Source organism: Podarcis erhardii (genome assembly GCF_964252035.2).
Source record: "Podarcis erhardii genome assembly, chromosome: 3".
NCBI lineage: Eukaryota > Metazoa > Chordata > Lepidosauria > Squamata > Lacertidae > Podarcis > Podarcis erhardii.
Genome location: NC_138507.1, coordinates 52,916,251 through 52,935,452, shown reverse-complemented (window position 1 = coordinate 52,935,452; position 19,202 = coordinate 52,916,251). Strand labels below are relative to the sequence as shown.

General features: G+C 42.4%; 1 long non-coding RNA gene across 3 annotated transcripts in view; it reads right to left on the bottom strand.

Moving 5' to 3' along the window:
• Nucleotides 1–19,202, bottom strand: part of LOC309339369 — a 555,996-nt gene that overhangs the window by 266,460 nt on the left and 270,334 nt on the right. Inside the window, exon 3 of one of the 3 annotated variants that reach the window (XR_014155248.1) lies at nucleotides 2,254–2,301. The exons of 1 other annotated variant lie outside the window; for it this stretch is intronic. This is a non-coding gene — a long non-coding RNA (uncharacterized lncRNA). Of the gene's footprint in view, nucleotides 1–2,253; nucleotides 2,302–11,143; nucleotides 11,163–19,202 lie in introns of those variants that run through there. One more of the 3 variants, XR_014155249.1, reaches the window with a different exon arrangement.

Genomic DNA, 19,202 nt, shown 5'->3' with positions numbered 1-19,202 from the left:
AGCCACACAATAAGTAAAAGCAGTTAAGTGAAATATTGATGACCTCACTATCCATTTATATCCCTTATCATCTTCACGACAACCCTTTTAGGTTAGATTGAAAGACTGTAACTGACCCAAGGATATGCAGTAACCTTCATGACTGAATAGAGATTTGAACCCAGGTGTCCCCAGTCTACAATACTATTCATGTGCTCTTTATGTAAAAGCACATATTCCTCATATGCACAACAAAAAAGGATTTTTGCAACAGGGTTTTATTTTAAAAAATTATGTTTATTAAGTGCATTTCTCACTTATTTTTCATCTTCTAAATTGTTTCACTCCGTGCCCAGCAACAGATGTTCCTGTTAATGCCATTAGCAATGGCCTGGATCCAACTGTGCAGGAAATTCCTTCCAAAAATATAACTCAATTTGAAAACTTACTTTGAAACGCTTTCAGTGCAAACTACCAAGTGGACAGTAGCATGCTCATGTAACATCTTTGGGTGTTTTCCCATGTAATAAAGTTGTTTCCAAGGTTCAACTTACAGGTTTATGGGAGTGTGATAGAATATGACTTAACTTGCAGGGCAATTCTATACATAGGCGCCGACTCCATGGGGCCTGAGGGGGCCCGAGCCCCCTCAAAAATTCGTTTGGGGGGGCTCTGCCCCCCCAATAATTTAAGAAAATTATTAGTTATATTATGCTTTGTAAAAACACAAAATTATGTTGGTATTTTTTATTTTCCTTCTTTGACGATAGTTACCTTTTAAAATACATTCAGTAATGAGTTAAAACAAAGCCACTCCCGATCTAGAGAGGGGGTGGGGTTGCGGGCTCTCGACCCATCAACAATCTCGCGGGGCTGGCGTCAGCCCCGCGAGAAGCGGGGATTCCCCCTAGCTCATTAATATTCACCGCCCACGGCGGCAGCCAATCAGCTGCCGCAAAGGGCGGCCCCTCACAGGTTCACTTAAGGTCGGGGCAGCCCGGGGCTCGCCCCTTTCATTCCCCCAGCAGCAGCGGTTTGGAGGTCTTGGGCCCCCCCAATATTTTTTATAAGTCGGCGCCCCTGATTCTATACATGGCTACTAAGTTACCTGTGAGTAACTTAGGTCCAGCTTCAAGGGCCTTCTGGCGGTTCCCTCACTACAGGAAGTGAGGTTACAAGGAACCAGGAAGAAGGCCTTCTCAGTAGTGGCGCCCACCCTATGGAATGCCCTCCCACCAGATGTCAATGAAATAAACAACTATCTGACGTTTAGAAGACATCTGAAGGCAGCCCTGTTTAGGGAAGTTTTTAATGTTTGATGTATTTATCGTGCTTTTAGTATTCTATTGGGAGCCGCCCAGAGTGGCTGGGGAAACCCAGCCAGATGGCCGCGGTATAAAAAATTATTCTTATTCTTATTCTTATTATCTTGCCCCATATGTGTCCTATGGACTGCTGCAGAACTGGCACTATTGCAAGTGCCTTACTGTATATCGTTCATTCTGCACTTGTAAGGTATCCATCTTTGAGGGTGGCAGCACTGATTCTCTAGAACTTCCTGTCTATTAGTATTAGGCAGGAACCATTCTCTGCATATGCAATTGACACATGACTGCCAACACATGTGCTTTCAGCCCCAGAAGGGGGCTTACGTGTGATCGCAAATGGGGAGTTGCCTGTACTGTTTCTGACACCTGCTAAAACTTTTGTTAAAGCAACCTAACGCAGACATGCAAATTTATTATATAATTTATTTTAAAACAGCTGGTTTTATGCATATTTTGATATTGTTACTGTATCTGCTTTTTAAAAGTCTGTTGGTTTTATCAATAGTTTCCTACGAACATTTTAAATTAGTTGATGTATTCCTCTTTGTTTGTTTCTATTAAGCAGTATATAAATCCTGTTAAAGAAATAATAAGCTAAAAAAGGATTGTAGCCTTAACAAAGTAAGATTGTTCCAATTCTTATTTCAACTCTTAATTCATTTGGGCACATTGGGTAAGCCTTTTATCTCTCAGCACCATCTATAATTGGGGGAAATTAACAGTGGCCTACCCCATAGGGTTATTGTCAGGGATTCGTGAAATAATATGCTGTGAGCAGTTGGAAGAATGCTATACAGTGGTACCTCGGGTTAAGTACTTAATTCGTTCTGGAGGTCTGTTCTTAACCTGAAACTGTTCTTAACTGGAAGCACCACTTTAGCTAATGGGGCAGCCTCCTGCTCCCGCCCGCGCCGCCGCTGCACGATTTCTGTTCTCATTCTGAAGCAAAGTTCTTAACCCGAGGTAATATTTCTGGGTTAGTGGAGTCTGTAACCTGAAGTGTATGTAACCCAAAGTACCACTGTATCGTTATTATAGTTCGACCTGCAACAAAGCACAGCATTTTAACAACATATATAAAGAGTTATGTTTATAAAGTCCTCAGTCTCTATTAATAATATAAATTAAGGCAACCACTATAATTGTTCAGTAACATGATTCTATGTCTTACTAGTTGCAGGAAAAGTTTCCCGGCTGAGCTATTTCATTTTTATGTTGACAGGGTACATGTTCAGAAAAAGTTGTAATATAATTAATGCATAGCTCTTTCTGCCTCGCTAGACATCTTGTTTTGTGCTCGTGACTTTAAGTGACTGTCAGTCACATCAACTTCACAGAATTTCCATCTAAGAGGCTAAGAGCCACTGAGTGGTCAGTTCCAAAAATGTAGACATATTGCACAGGACACTTTCAAGAGACACGTGACTGTTTCTTACTATGACTGAATCCTTGATTTCATTAATTCACCTTCTAATGTGGAAACAATTCCTGGGCACTTTAAATGAACTGACAGTTGGATCTGCCATCTGTACCAATAATTGCTCAGGTATTGCTCCATGCAAGATTCCAGGTGTGGGGATGGTTATGCTTCTTAGCCTACCTTCTCCTTGGCATCACCATCACCTCTTCCCCCAGTCCTCCACATGGTGGGGACTAAACTTCTGCTGCACCTGACCATTTAGAACCCTGGGAGACTAATTCTAAACTACATATGGAACCTCCACCATTGCAGGTTATCCTTAGGTAGGGCCAGCCCAAGAAATTTTGGCACCTGAGGCAAACCACCAAATGATGCTCCCCCCTGCCAGGAAAGAAGAGATGTGTGAAGATCTACATCAGGAACAATGGAAGAATAAATATCTACATTGGGGTCTGCTGCCCCTGTGTTTCCTGCTGTCTGTGGCAATTTCCTCACCTGGGTGGGCTGGTCCTGTCCTTAGGGATGAAGGATAAATTACTTCAGGTCACTTTTTGTGTTGGCTTGATCTAATCTGATGGTGCTGGATTTGCTTGGGAACACAACTCCCAGTTAGATGATACATTTTCCCCAAATTGTGCAACAGTTAAAAAGTTTCAGTGTTAGGAGTTGAAATGTTAGGAGAACTGGCTTTTGTATATATGATGCACAAATATGGCATCATTGTGCCAAATATACTTAGAGCAGGGAGGGCTTGTATTGTTCAAGGACTCTGAAGGTGCAGAGCATCTCTGTTTATCTTGTGGGATCCCTGTTAATGCAGACTGGGGCACCGAGTATCACAGGTGAAGAGCTGCTATTTTCTTCACCATTAATGTGTTTCCAAGTGCTGGGCATTGCTTTTTCTTCATATAAGTCAATGACAAATGTTCACAGATACTCAAAAAGTTAGGGGGAAAGTTGGGATTTGTTGTAAAACAATCCCATGCCCATAGTGTCCTATCTAGTGAAATTAAAATGCGGTCTTAACTGCCATGACACTCTAGTATAACTGGAAAAGCTTCTTTTTATGAGGAGACAAAGCAACTATTTTTGTCATGCAAGAGCTTTTTTTGCCACAGATTCCTATGCATAATTATTAGATTTGTCAAACTGCACAGGACCAAACTGTTATACAGTGTTTGTGGCCTTCTTGACAAAACAAAATATAATAATATAACATATTTTTTCTGTACAAAGAGTTGTTTTAACCTTGTTTTTGAGATTCTCTTTATTGTGGTGGTTATGTTGTGATGATCAGTCCTGTGTTTTGAAGCTGCTTTGAGTGCCACTTTTGTAGGAAGGGCTTCAGCCCAGTGGCAGGGTGCATGCATGGTGTACAAAAGCTCTAGGTTTGGTTCCTGGCATCTCCAGGAAAGGCTCAGAAAGACCTGAAACCCTGGAGACCCAAAGCCCTCCAATGTAGACAACACCAAACCAGATGGACCAATGGTCTGACTACATCCTGTGGTGTATCAACAATATGTCAAAGAAATAAATGAGATGCTAGATGCTTGCCAAAAGGAAAAGCTATACATTCAAAATTAAATAAACATCACATCAGGGAAGAGAAAATAATTTATCAGATGTAACATGAACAAGGATCTTGAACAATGCAGTGCACTTAGAAGAAAAGTAGAGCCACTTCAGAATGGAGAGGGAAAGTGGAGTTGATGAGAAAATAGAAGCATTCAGCAAGCAGGGCTATATACTGGAAATCCAGAAATAGACTATCGGAATTTTCAACAGTAGAAATAATGAGATCTGATTTGTACAACAGTTAATCCATCTATCTTTTCACTGAACCTGTAAGATCAATGCACCAGCCTGTCAAGTTTCTATCATAATGAATTCCAAAACTAGGCTGATCTGTCAGTCTTCCTAGGTAATAACTTCTACCACCTGGTTATGTCTGTGTCATAAATATGTTTATTTCATGTTCCTACAAGAGCTAATTCTCAGAACATTTTTCATTCTTATGTGTCAGTCTTGGCTATATTGACATTTGGACTTTACTTTCTTTATGTAATAATTTGATCTAGCTCTACTGTGAACCCAATTTTATATCCACCTTAGCTAACACAGTTCTATGTAAACTTAGCCGAGAGTCCCATTGAACACGGGGGGGGGGGGGATGATCTCTGAGTAAATATATATAGACTCATGCTTGTTAAACCTCAGGTAGAAGCAAGTCCTCTCTGATCTAACCATTCATATGCAGAAGCCTGTAGTTCCATATTGTGGGAAACGATAGAGGAGATCAGGGTTCTGCCCTGAACTGCAAAATCCAGAGAAGCGTGTAATTCAATTGGAAGTTGTGTTCCAGTTTGCAAGCAAGTTCAAGACCAATAAATTGGGTCAGTCTACTGCAGACTGAATGAATTCCTCTTCCATCCCTGTAACAGGCAAAGGATATGCTTATGCAGAGATGCCATTTGTATGAAGAAGTGTTTTGATATTTATGGTTGAGGAGGTGGGAAGCCTATATTGTTTGACTTCCTCTAATTTGGATAAGAGCAGCTGAACACTCAAAGTTAACAATTTGCACATTATCTCCTCCTGATTCTGTCTACCTGGAAAGGATATTTGTTATGTAATTGGCATGAAGGCCAGAGTCTGAAAAAGGTAAAGGTAAAGGACCCTTGGATGGTTAAGTCCAGTCCAAGGCGACTATGGGGTTGCAGCACTCATCTCGCTTTCAGGCTGAGGGAGCCGGCGTTTGTCCACAGACAGCTTTCTGGGTCATGTGGCCAGCATGACTAAACCTCTTCTGGCACAACAGGACACCATGATGGAAACCAGAGTGCACAGAAATGCCATTACCTTCCCGCCGCAGTGGTACCTATTTATCTACTCACACTGGTGTGATTTCTAACTGCTAGGTTGGCAAGAGCTGGGACAGAGCAACAGGAGCTCACCCCGTCACAGGGATTCGAACCACCAGCCTTCTGAAATGCAAGCCCAAGAGGCTCAGTGGTGTAGACCACAGCACCACCCACGTCCCTTTGCCAGAGTCTGCACATACAACCGAAGACTCTCACATTATCTCTCTGACTGTAATATACCCTATTCAATTTGGAAATAGCACCTGAATGCTATAGTAGCTGTATTTCAGGTTTCGGCCCACAATAGCAAGTGAGGGTCGCTGCCAGACAAAACGTATATTCAGCAATTGGCCTGATTTGCTTTCATAAAATTTGAATGGTGGTTATACAATGTTGCTGTTAAGTAGCTGTTATCCTGTACTTCCCATTATTTACTTATTTCCACTTCCCATTAAATGCCCTGAAGTGATTTAACAATGTAAACATCAACAATAAAAACATTATATAAAACAGTTTCAAGTCCCAGACAGATACTGACTTGGAGAAAAAAAATACGCTTAAAAGGCTTGTTGGGAAAAGAAGGTTTTCAACAGGTGCTGAAAAGATAATAGAGATGATGTCTGATATGTGGTGGGAGACAATTTTCCATCACTCTTCTTACCACAAAGAGTCATATATATAGTGGATTTGTTGCACTAGTGTCTCATTGCCATTGCTATTTATAATAAAATGTCCAGTTTCTTCATGATGGGTTAAGAAGGTGCAGGTCATATTCTGCAACAGGCATATGCTGGTATCTACCCAAATATACGAGAGATCAGTGCAAAAGTGCTACAGTCTGGATGTCCCCTATGTTTCCTGTTGACAGATGATAACAAAATCTTCCCAATGAAAGTAGCTCATCCGTTGTAGCAAAGAATAATAAGATATCTTGAATATAATTGTGGTCATGAAAATCTATTTGTAATGGAGGCATTTTGGACACCGTTTTAATTAGAATTAGATTGCAGCATTACAGCACCACCTACAGGAGGACTTTGAATTTCTAGCTTGTCATTTGTATAAAAAGAGGCAAAAATGTAGACATTTCCAGTGCAGTAAGCAACAAACCATATATAATGTATCAGAACGAGACCACATTTAACCCCAGCATAGATATACAGTGGTACCTCGGCTTACATAAGCTTCAGGTTACATATGCTTCGGGTTACAGACTCCACTAATCCAGAAATAGTACCTCGGGTTAAGAATTTTGCTTCAGGATGGGAACAGAAATCAAGCGGCGGCGGCACGGCAGCAACGGGAGGCCCCATTAGCTAAAGTGGTGTTTCAGGTTAAGAACAGTTTCAGGTTAAGAATGGACCCCCGGAACGTATTAAGTACGTAACCAGAGGTGCTACTGTATATGGAAAAGTACTGAAAGAGTGAGCTATCACACATAGTTTACCTTCTAAAATAACGCACTCTAGAATTGTTTCCCTACAATTTGACTGTTGGATATAATCTTGAAGCATATCTGCACACAGAAACATACAGTATTGAGATCAGTGTGTCTATAATTACACTAGTTTAAACAGAAAAGATTCCACCAATAAATATTATCTGTATAATGACCGCTCCCCACTTAAAACGGGGGGCGCCTTTTGCGTGGACGCGTGCAGCCCTGGATCTGGAGTGGCCCCATCAGCATAGGCTTTGCCTTCCCTCAGGTGGGATACCTGGAGGTCCCCGCCTACCCCAGTGAGTTGTCCAATCCCACCTGGGGGAAGCGTTGCCAGGGAAACCAGGCCAGGTAAGGGGAGGGATTACCTGCCCACACAATAGAGGGTGTATAAATGGGATCATGGGATTAATACTTTACTTGTGGTACCACATCCTACAAATGGGCATTTGTAGTGACCACAAAATAGGCATTTTCCACCATTGCCCCTGCACTCTGGAATGCCCTTCTCTCTGTCATTTATCAAGTATCATCCATCAGTTGCTTTGCAGGTATCATTTTGCCCAGGTTTCCCTGACCCATTACCAGACCCTGTTAATAATGAATAATTATTTTTATAATACTATAGCCAACCAAAGAGCATGAAAGGGACACTGATAGCTCCTGTTTAGTGGGCCTTCATCCTGATTTTCCTGCACAAAGGTTACACAGTGGTTAAATTATGTCTGGTCTTCACTGAGCATTCCTTCAGATTTGTCAGTTAAATGACAAGGAGCATTCACCCTGAAATTTGCTTGAGGGGAGTTTATACGTTTTCCCATCATTTGTCCATCCTACACTTTTCAGTGCATTTCTTCTTTACTTTCCAAACTGCAAAAGACCTTTTCTTGAAAATGGATTTGTTGGACTAGGGCAACAGAGCACTTTAATCCATTTTAAATCTACAAACCTAAGGTTCTGGTATGCGCTTAAATCCCTCCCACAAATTGTAATAGTCTGAAGGCACCCATAGTCTGGTTTAATCAAAGTTATGGTGATGGAACAGTTTTCTATGAGTTGGCTTTGTTGTTGTTTTTATGTCCCTTTGCCTTTGCATAGGCACAGGCCATGTTCATATGTTCTGCTCCATAGAAGGAGGAATTAGAGTTCCCAAAGCCCAGCAAGGAACAAACAAAAGAGTCATGATTTCGATCTTGATTTTACTTCATCCTGTACCTTATCTACACAGCCAGGACCTGCTTATGGCACTGATTCAGTGGGCAAAGATGATTTAGAAAACGTGAGCATGCCGGAATAATAAAGGTTTTATTGGGTGGATTTCAATGTCATGCAATTAGGGTTGTTCCAGCAGAGCAAGAAGATAGGACCTTCTCTCTCTCCCCCCACCCCTGCTTTTCTCTCTGCCCCCCCCCCGCACCCCAGGATTTGTGGGAGAAATGGGGAGGAGAAGGAAATCACTGTTGCACTAGTAGGAGTACCTGTACTGCTAGCACACTGTTAGTTAAATCCAGTCCCATATTTCTAGTGGACAGCCTGATTAATACCTGCAAAGAGAATTTCCTCCATCTTTCATTTGGAGTGCACATTTGCCAAAAGTGTGGTTCCAAAAAAGCCCCCTAAAAAGCCTCCTGGATGGGGATGATCTTTTATTAGTCTTGTACTCCCTAGATATTGTACAGGGGCACAAGCCAGAGGGGTCCTCCTGTTCCTCCTACAATGCCAACAGGCCAGGAACAAGCGCAGATGGACCTGACAGTCTGAGTGTTGTGCTGAATGGACTTGATTTTGTTTCTCTCTCATATATTCATGGTGCCGTTTTGGTAACACAGGAAGGGCCTTAGACGTGCGACTAGTTTGAAAATTGGTTGCGTTTCAAATGCATCTGTGTGATTCTGTGCAAAGTGAAAGGCAACCAAAGCTATTTGTTGCTCCTTTGCAGCAAGCAACATCTGCATTGTTCTCCCCACCACCACACGGACAAAAAAAATGGTTTAAGGAAATAAAAACAAGGGTGAAAATGCAGCTTTTGTGTGCACGGATGTCAGTCTTGACATTTCTCAATTCATTTCCTCCTTCCCGTCTCCCCCATCCCTGGCCTCACCTCCTGCTGTCTCTTGCTCTGTGTCTTGTGTCCTTCCCCTCCCCCTTCTTCCTTTCTTTTCCTGGAAAGTCGAGACTCGGTGAATTACAGCACAGTCTGTCTCAAAGCAGCATGCTGGCTGATTCCCTTGGGCAATCTTGTGCCAACTGGATTATATCAGAGCACTGGCTTTCCCAACAAAGAAGGGAAGGTACGGCAGATTGAAATAAAGAGCAGCCAACCCTGTCGCTTAGCAAATTAACTCCGGCTATTAAGCAAAATGGCCCTACGGTATGCCAAAGAGGTCAGCTATTAGTTCAAAATGCTGACCTTCAATTCAGCCAGGAGGAAATGTCCCCCCTAATGCTTGTCGCCACCCTCACACATTTTTAAAGGCTTCTGCCGAGCGCCATGTTTCTGTACAGTCAATTGAATCAATTAACACATTTTAAAGCGAGGAACTCATATTTATGATGGCGCACAGAAAATCAAGTAAACCGAGTACCTTTAATCATGAAGAAGGAAACTCATTGCACTTCGTCATAAACCAGCTCTTGTATGGCAGCTCAAAAGGCCAGTTGGATGTTAAGGCAATTCAGTCTGTGTTTTATGTGTTCCAGTTCACCAGAGTCTAAAGCAGTTCCAGTACATGTTTTCTGCCAAAAAAAAACCCTCCCCCTCTCTGGCACTCTAGTGACTAGGCCCTAATGCTGCCGAGGAGACAATTTCTGGTGGGCTTTTCTCCTGTGTTTCTGTTTATTTTTGATAAAATGATTTGGCCACCACCCTTCGTGTAATGAAGAAGATGCATCTCTGTGAAAGAGATGGTGCAAATATGTGATAAGTAGCTGTAGGGCAAATATATTTCAAACTGATTTACAGTCTTTTGTGAACATTTTTGACAACAAAAAGCAACTCTGTTTTTTCTGTGGCCACTTCACTGTTCAGGAAGCACTTCCTTTGCTCCAAATTGACTTAGTTTACCCTAAGTGTTGGCAGCATGGATCCAAATATGTCAGGATTGTGATATCATCTCATTCATGTGATGCCTGATTAACTGGGCTCATCCAAGTGATTGATCAAGGATGCATTGCCTTTACTCAAATTCACCTCACTTGCCACAATGAGAATTTGCCACAATGACACACCTCTTTACGCCGACCTTTGACACGTCATATGTGTTTTCAGGACCACCCTATTGCTCTATCATCTATCTATCTATCTATCTATCTATCTATCTATCTATCTATCTCAGGCATAGGCAAACTCAGCCCTCCAGATGTTTTGAGACTACAGTTCCCATCATCCCTGACCACTGGTCCTGTTAGCTAGGGATGATGGGAGTTGTAGTCCCAAAACATCTGGAGGAGTTTGCCTATGCCTGATCTATCTATTACTGTTTTTAATACCGAATTGTAAGTCATTGTAACCCATCCTGGTATATTCTGGTGATGGGTGGTAATAAATGTAAAATTATTATTAATATTATCATTGTTACAAATAACTAAATCATTTTCACCATGCAATGTATTCCAAGATACACAGTGACTCCCAGTTCTTTGAAATCACTCATGAGACTAACCCCAAAAGGACCAGGTTACCTGAAGGACAGTGGAAGGTAACCAGGTCCTCTTTCTTGGGATAGCCTCATCAGTAGTAGAGTCTGTGAAAAGGCAAGGGAGCATGGAGATGGTGGGTGGCAGAGAGACACCTCCCTCCCCCCATTCAAATTATTGTCCTCATTTCTTTGTGCCTAATCAGTTCCTTAAACATTTTAATTGACACACCTGAACATTCTAAAAGCCACATGAGGCTTTCCAGTCACATACGAGGGAGGTAGGCATGAGAAACACTATTACAGTGGTACCTCGGGTTAAGTACTTAATTTGTTCCGGAGGTCTGTTCTTAACCTGAAGCACCACTTTAGCTAATAGGGCCTCCTGCTGCTGCCGCGCCGCCAGAGCACTATTTCTGTTCTCATCCTGAAGCAAAGTTCTTAACCCGAGGTACTATTTCTGGGTTAGGGGAGTCTGTAACCTGAAGCATATGTAACCTGAAGTGTATGTAACCCAAGGTACCACTGTATCTTATATTCTGTTTTTGTAATTCAGTGGAGTGTGCCCAGCATCAAAACAGCAGCAGGTAGGCCCAAGACAGGGGTGTGGACAGACTCAGAGAATCCCAAGGCTGGCTAAAGTCTCCAAGCAGCTCCTTAAGAATATTATAGCATGGACTGCTGAGAGACTAACTTTGCAATCCTATACCATCTCACATGGGAATAAGCCCCATTGGATTAAATGGGAGTTACATCTGAGTAGACATGGACAAGACTTCACTGTAACAAAGTAATTCTAACAATAGAAAACTGACCAACACAGCTACTTATCTGTAAATAGAAAACTGGTGTAATTTACACCAGCATAAATTACGCTGGCTTAAGTTTCTCCTATTTCAAATTCTGAAATATACTCAGTCAAGAGTGGATTTCATGCTCTTTATTCAGCTCATAGTGGTGAGGAGGAAAATGGAAGTTCCCCCAGAATGTCTGCTTTATATACATTATTTACACAATGGGCCCCACGTGATTGGCTAATTCCAGGATTCTCCTGTAGGCCAATTAGGTTGCGGATTCACTTCCACCTGGAGCTGGATTGGGTGGCTCCTGTGGACCAATCAGACTGCTGCATTCTGGATCCTATTGTTCTAGGACCAATCACACTGCTTCATTTTGGCTCCTATTCAACTCAGTACATAACATTCTGGAGAAACTTGGAGGAGCTGAATTTACACTGCCCTTTTCGCCTGCTAAGTTCTGATGGGTTGCCAGGTCATGTGAGTGTGAGTAGACTAGGTGTAAGTCTTTCCTTGGTTCTGCCAGCTCAGCCCTGGTTCAGCCAATAAACCCCAAGATCTTCTGAAACCAAACTCTCTCATCTCAGTGGGTCTTGGATTTGGATTGTGTTACTGGGATAGGGGCATGTCACAATGGTGGGAAGGGAAATAGAATGGAGTGGCTGGAACAGGAGGTCAATTACAGATGCTTCCTGCATTATGAGATAAATAGGAGGGATTCAAGTGAGGTTTTCACATGCAAGGTGTCTCAAGTTGGATCAGGGACTCTAAAAGTTCTAAGTTGCTCTATGGACTCACACAAAAGTGCTGCGTTTTTAGAGTGACCACTGCATTTGGAAAAGAAAAAGTGAAACTATAGAGAGTGTGGACTAAGAGCATTTGGACCCTAATCCAAAACACAGCAAAAGACAGTGGTTGGAAATCTCCACCGACATTTGTACCGCAAGAGGGATAGAAATTCTTGCTCACCTTCTATGTAGCGCATATGGCAGCAACGTGAGATGCTTACACACAAGAGTCCACTGCAGTCCTGATGTAGATCCACTACAGCTGTGGGCAAATGGCTTCTTGGAAATTTTAGCCCTATTATGCTCCAAGAAATTTGGGAGGCCATTTCACCAATTTTGCTCCCACTGCAAGTGGCGACAGTGGCAACTGTTTTAAGCCTGGCCAGTATTGTGTCTCTTCTACAAAGTCTCAGACCAGGGAGCATTCCAAGGCATTGTGGAGAGGAGGGGAAATGGCAGCCACTACACACAAAAAAAAATGGTAGAACATGTTTGGGGGAAATTCTGTAAAGTGGGCTTCTTTTTAAAATGGTGGGAATGACTCAAAGAAAGATCTCACCGATTTTCTCAACAACCATCTCTACTCTGTGAATGTAGTTCCTGTCCAGAAACAGCAAAAGAACCGTCACCCACGAGCTGTTTCAACATACATCGTCCTTAGTGGTTCAGGTTTTTAATCTTCAAAATATTCAGATTCTGAAAAATGTTGTTTTCTTAGATATGCAAATGTTTTATTACATAACATAGATTAGTAGTCTATCTTAAAAAGAGAGAACTTGAGTTTAAATATTAAACTGTGTCTTTAAGTTATTAATAAGCAAAAGTTGTTGAAAGATGATATAGGCATACTAGTATCCAAGCACATTTTGTACGGCTAAAATCTCATGATTAATGTTACACATTAATTTATGAAGCCTATGTTTCCTACTTAGAGTAGACCCATTTAAATAGACTTCAGTTAGTGATGGAAATTTATTTCAATGGGTTTATGCCATGTATAACTTAACTGGCATTATTCCTGTATTTTTAACTTGGGTAAAAGTTGTATATTGTAATGATGACACAAAACCAAAGAAATAATAGTTTGCAATGGAAACAGACAGATGCTTAAGTGCAGCACATTATGGACACCCTTATAAACATAATAGGCATGTTGGCTTTAAGCCAAAAAAAAAAAAAGGTTTCTTAAAATTGTATTAAAAATTGATTTATTCCCTATGTGTTTCAATGCTGACACTTCTAAGCATTGATTTTATTAAGTTGTGTAGATTTCCATCCATCCAGAGCAGGCAACAAAAATAATGTTTGTGCTCTTCAAATGCACGGCTCACAGCTCCTCTGGGATGAAAGGAATGTTGTGCAAGGAGACATCTTTTCACAGGCAAGCCAAGAAACACACCCCACATCTGCCAAGGCATTTCTTTAGGTATGTCTACTATAAGAAGGCATTTAAATGTATAACAGGTTGTGTACTGGGAGGAAAGGACATGGAAAGTCAGGTTGGACAACTGCCAGCAAATACATGGCAGGAAAAATTTGGTTTATTAGAGTTTATCTCCACAAGGATTCAGCAGAGTCAGAGCAGAGCATTTTAAAAGTCTGATAATACCGTGTTTCTACTCTGTTGAAACTAGTCCACAGACTAAACAGGAGATAGTTCAGAGCTAGAAACTTGACAGTGGATGTATTTCTTACGGAGTTTTCTATTTAAATAGTTTGCAAAGGTGTTGAGATACTGCCGTTTGGGGATTTGAAATATGGTATCAACTACAGAAATTTCTGTTGATTTCTCTGCTGCATCACTGCTGCACATAGTTACATTTTAGAGATATTCCTGTGCCCAGCATTGTCACTAAAAGCTCATATGATGTCAGGGGTTGGAGTCCATATTTACCAGCTATGGCTGGTTCTCCAGCTATAGCCATTCCTGGACCAGGATAGGCTAGTTACGGTAACCCTAGTAACCTACTGATGTCGGCTGCCCTCAGAAACGGTCCAGAAATTTCAGCTGATGCAAAATTCAGTTGTAAAGATCCTATGTGGAGTATCTAAGTGGGTACATACTACATCAGTCTTGCAACATTTTCATTAACAGCTACTGGTGTAAGGTCAAGGGTGATATTAACATGCAAAGCCCTGAACCAAATATTCAAAGAGGTGCACCCCCCCTCTCTCTCCATTGGCTTGCCCAAGTCTTGAGATCTGCAGAGAGAGGGTCTTTGATAGTTCCACCAATGAGCTTAGCTCATTCAGTGGTAAAATGAAAGGGGGCCCTTTCTGTGGTGGCACCATGGTTTTAGAACTCTTTCCTGTTAAAGCTGTACTGGGGTTTTGGCACAATTTGATGATAATCTTTTCACACAGTTCTTTGGGGAAAACTGAAAGTGCCTGGGGGAGACCAGCTTAAAAAAAAAAAAGCCTTAATTGTTTTAATTGTATAGTTGTACTGTTTGAAGTAATATTTAGGATTAGTTCTATCATTGCTTTAATGTGTTGGTTGTAAACTGTCCTGAGATCCAGTCCAATAAGGCAAAAATGGACTAAATATATGAGCCAATAAATAAAGCAAACTTCTGTGCCAGCTACGGAAGGCAGGATTGCTACATTTTTCATTCCTTTGTATTTATAGCATTTGAATTGTCCTATTTATGTCTTTTTTGAGCACTCTTATCATTACTGGTCATTGCTATAGCTTGGCTGTGGATTCACTACTTATTCTGTTCGCACATAATAGTTATAACGGCATAAAACTAAAATTGACGACATTCGATTTAAATGAAATCTAATACACACCCTAGCCCTTGTTCATATGCCTCTCAATAGCCACAGAGGAAGCCAGAGTCTGTCTTGTATGTTGAGTTCTGCAATTTAAAGTAAGTGAAACTGGGCCACAACAAAACAGGGCCAAACCAGATGTGTCTCCACATCTGGAAAATATCTGAAATCCAAACCTTCACTTCGTTGTGTTTCTGCATGGCCACCTAAAGTTCCTTCCCTTCAAGTCCTTATGCTTTTCATGTGTTTCAAGACTGTTTTCAAACCCAGCCTCAGACGACATAAGATAAGCTTGAGGCAACAACAGCTTGAGTAGTTCTTTAAGAAGAATGAGCATTAATATATTTCATGCTGGATCAAAAAAAAAAATGGATCATGGCAGAAACACATGCACAGAGAACTTGCATGAGCTGTGGAATAAATGACATCAATGGTTCCAAATGGATACAGAGGGTTTATCACAGGGGTAAGGAACTGCCCCACGCCACCCTGACTGAGGACGGCGTTCTCTCATGGTAAACCTTCCAGGGACCACATGCCAGGAGTGGGTATGGCCAGAGGCCAAAATGGGCAAGCCCAAAGATAAAAGTGGGTGGGGCAAAGGATATGACTCTTCCCATTGTCCAATGAGCTACATTCCAGCCGTGCTGAAGTCAGAGGTTCTTACACACACATCTCTCCATCTAGACAAGCAAGACGACACATTCCAGCCAGGAAATAGCATTTGAGGAGAGTGGGAAGCAGTCTGCTGAGGGGTGTGGCCTAGGAAGCCACGTTTTGCCTCTGGGCCTGGGGTTCTCCACACTCTGTCTCATTCATTAAGGCTGTACAAGTTTGTCATGCACGGCTGACTGTTGGCTATGAATGTCTGGCAGTTGAATAAAAGAAAAACTAAAGTCCTTTACTTAATTGCAGGAGGACTGATCAGCTAAAAAGATATCAATTTTGCACCAACTATTTATCAACCATAGAGAGTTAGTCGGGGAACAGCTTTTCTCTTTTATTTTCCTTTAGGTAAAAAAAAAATCCAGTTTAGAATTTAGGTTACTTTGATATCAAATATCCTTTTTTTCCCTTTCAAACTACTAACATCTGTTGAGGGTATAAATGTCCTGAGAAATGATCAAAGATGACTAGCCAAAACCCAGAAAAATAGATGCTGTGAGGAATGTTCCTGTATGAACTGACATGGTTCGCAATGCTATCTGATACACGTCTACTCGGATGTAAGTCCCATAGAGTTTGATGTAGCTTAGTTACACAGGTAAATGGATATAACATTAATTGTAATTTTACATCCTTAGGACTAGCTAGATTCTGCTATTGAGATGCAGTTCCTGGCAACATAGATCAAGGAATGTGAATGTGTAGTACAATCCTTTGCAAAATTAAGTCCTGTTTAATTTAGTAGGACTTGTTCCCTTGTAAATGCATGGAGGATTAAAGCCATAAAGAAACCAAGTGACACTGAGAGAGGCCTAGTAGGGATTCAGCCCTCATTTTCCTGAGACCTCCGGGGGGGGGGAGCAGATGAGCCTTGAAATCTAATTTGTGACTTGCATGATTAACAAACACATGGGGGGGGGGCGGACTTTGATACAAAAAAGAGAGAAAAGGTTCAACCATTTTGGCCAGCTCAACTACTCTCAGGAAGGTTTCGTCCTACTCTCCACAAGGCAATGCTCTTCAAGAGAGTGACCCACAGGACAGCCCCCATTATCTCCTCCCTAGGGGTGGGAGGAGGCCAGCAGACCTCTTATTAACTGAGAGGCCACTGTAGAGGCAGCATTGGAGGAGCTACCAAGCAGGCGGCAGATCCAGCCTCCAAGGAGTGTATTAGCTGTCGCTGTGACTGTGGCAGCAAAAGCAGAAGTGGTTAATGCATTCCTAGGAGCCCGAATCTGTTGACTCTGTGGATCCTGCCGCATGAGACAGTTGCCTTACCTTTCCTCATGGATGTGCTGGCCTCGGCCAGGGAGGAGCAAAGAGCCAATTAACTCCTGTCCAGGAGCCTTCACATTTGCTTGGCTTGGCTTAGTGTTGCATGTGAATGAGGGCGTTCATTGGCTCTTTTTGTAAAAATTCATAGATCAGGATAGTGCAAATCATCATTCCTGTAGTTTATAGAAGCAGCATCTTTCCCCCCTACTTTCTTAGAAACTTCCTTACTATTTAAATGTGTGACCACAAGTACATTTCTGTGGCCAAAGAAGAATGAGATAAAATCTGAAGGATGTGTACTCACTACTAGTGCACATTATCATCTGTATCACTGAATTTATTTAGAAATAGATCCTGCTGATAACAGTGGAACTTAACTTTTAAGTAACTGCACTTAGGATCACAAGCCTTGATAAAGTGGCTTTCAGCTAATTTTTGTGTTTCCTTGATCTGATGCCAATGGTCTGGCATCCATTCTGATATAATATACGCCAGCATAATGGCACTATTTGTTCATGCTGCCGTTAGAAAAGTGTCAGCTGCACACATTTTGGATGTCCGTAATTCAGTTTATTAAGCTAAGATATACTCAAAGTTTGTGTGTACATGCTCCATTCTAGTACAGCTCTTTCCCACCTTCTTCTCAGTATCAGGGACACCAACTCACGGTGGCTAAGCTGTTTTTACCACCCCTCAATATTCTTTGGGAGGGGGCCACACACACACACACACACACCCATATTGAGGTAGCAGAAGAGGCCAAGCGCAGAACTGAACATTGCATAGCTTCAGTGGGCGGCTCTTCCTGCTCCTGCCATGGAAGGAAGCCAAGTGTGAGAGAGGAGGAGCCACTGGCCATTGAAGTTGTGCTGCACTTGGCTCTGCACTCAGCCTCCTCCCGATGACGCGATGTCACTTGCGTGACATCACACACAACACCGGGCCCCCTCCATCTTCGCTGTAAGTTGGGATCTCTGCTGAGTATGCCACCACTGAAATCTTCCTGCGTTAAATTAAGTACAAACCACAAAACTACGGTCAGTAGAATCAGATTGTGGCAACCATAGTTACATCCAGTTTGGGTGTAATGGGAAAACTATGGTTAATTAATCCAGCTATTCTTTAATCAATGTACTACTAGAGGGTTTGGTTTTCAAACATTTGCTTGGAGCACACACAATTCCTTGACTCCTTTTGCAGTGGGGGTTGGGGGACAGACAATGTTCACACAGTTGGAGGTTGTGTGCCTGACAGTGTGCATCTAGACCCTAGTCTTCCTCCTATAAGACACGAGGTTGCAGGCCATTTGCCACTCTGAGTCTAATAGCCACCAAGGCCACTGTGCTCTCCCATCACACTTCTAGGATTCCATGATTATATGAGAGCCGCAACGTGTACATCCCTTGCTCTATTTATCTCTGGGTTTCTCCCTTTATTGAAAGAAATGAGGAAGAGACCTGGGGCAATGTTATAGCAGAGACTAGGATGGCGCTGTGGGTTAAACCACAGAGCCTAGGACTTGCCGATCAGAAGGTCGGCAGTTTGAATCCCCACGACGGGGTGAGCTCCTGTTGCTCGGTCCCAGGTCCTGCCAACCTAGCAGTTCGAAAGCACGCCAATGCAAGTAGATAAATAGGTACCGCTCCGACGGGAAGGTAAACGGCGTTTCCGTGCGCTGCTCTGGTCCACCAGAAGCGGCTTAGTCCTGCTGGCCACATGACCCAGAAGCTGTTCGCCGGCTCCCTCGGCCAATAACGTGAGATGAGTGCTGAAATCCTAGAGTCGTCCACAATTGGACCTAACGGTCAGGGGTCCCTTTACCTAGGATGAGCTAAACCTAGTCCCAGATTCAGAGCACAAAACCATATCCATCTTTGATGTAGAAACCATCTTTAATAAAATTTGGAGTCACCCTATCTTACATCTCCTGTTCAGCAGGATATTGTCCCTTAAATCAACACAGGGGTAAAACTTGCCCAGCTGTCCTTAACACTGCTTGGTCAGTCGATCTTTGCCAGGGAGCCCATCAGAGGAGTAACTCCAGGATTGCAGGGGATCAGCCAAACCAGGAACAGGATTAAAAGTGATGGTCACAACAGGAAGGTAGCACTGTGAATCATGGCCCTTTCCCCTTTCCTACCCCAAGCACATGTCCTCTTACGGCCAGGAAAGAATGAAGAGCAGAAGGTCCCATTTTGAAAATGAAGGTCTGGCCTACCTACCCCTTTCTCTACCAG